This window comes from Pteropus vampyrus, unplaced genomic scaffold (assembly GCF_000151845.1).
Source record: "Pteropus vampyrus isolate Shadow unplaced genomic scaffold, Pvam_2.0 Scaffold124, whole genome shotgun sequence".
Classification (NCBI taxonomy): Eukaryota; Metazoa; Chordata; class Mammalia; order Chiroptera; family Pteropodidae; genus Pteropus; species Pteropus vampyrus.
Window position 1 is genome coordinate 753,810 of NW_011888905.1, and position 671 is coordinate 754,480.

The 671-nt window shown below is 62.4% G+C and overlaps 1 protein-coding gene across 1 annotated transcript in view; it reads left to right on the top strand.

Moving 5' to 3' along the window:
* The window catches only part of LOC105296410 (Fc receptor-like protein 3), a 47,878-nt gene that overhangs the window by 44,749 nt on the left and 2,458 nt on the right, over positions 1 to 671 (top strand). The window lies entirely within an intron of this gene.

A 671-nucleotide genomic window follows, 5' to 3' on the forward strand; every position in this document is an offset into this window, starting at 1 on the left:
GGAAGTGACTGTGGGAACGGAAGGGGTGTGTCGAGGGATAGCACGTTTATGTGCGTCAGAAGGACCCCCTTCCGGGACTGAACGGTGGCTGGAACCGGCAGGCGTGTATCTTGGGGCGCCCGCTCGGGGTGGTGACCAGGGAATGAGTGGATGGGGGTACGCCGGCAGCACAGAGATGAGCTGCGTCCGGGCAGGTTCTTGTGCTCGTCCGAGGCACGAGGTTCCCGCAGGAACCATCCACAGACGAGAGGCCGCGTCCCCAGAGAGTGCGCCCTTACTTTTCGGGTTCTAGCTCCTGAGATGTGGTGTCACGCTGGTGCGTCCGCCTGCCAGGCTGCCATAAAACGACACCACAGCACGGGGCACTTAAATAACAGGAATATGTTTCTCTCCGCAGTGGAGGCTGCAGGTCCAAAACCAGCACTGGCGGGGTCGGCGCCCGAGGCCTCTGCTCCAGCTCTCAGGCGGCCGTCCTGCTCTGCGCTCACGTGGTCCTTCCTCGGCGTGTGCACACGCCGCTTGTGTCTGCAGCTTCTGATGAGGACATCACGCATGTTGGATTCGGGGCCCCTTCTTATGGCCTCCCTGGACCTCGATCGCCTCCCTCAAGGCTCTCTCTCCAAACGCAGTCTCGTTGGGAGGGCTTCGGCACCTGGGTTTCGTGGGGGTGC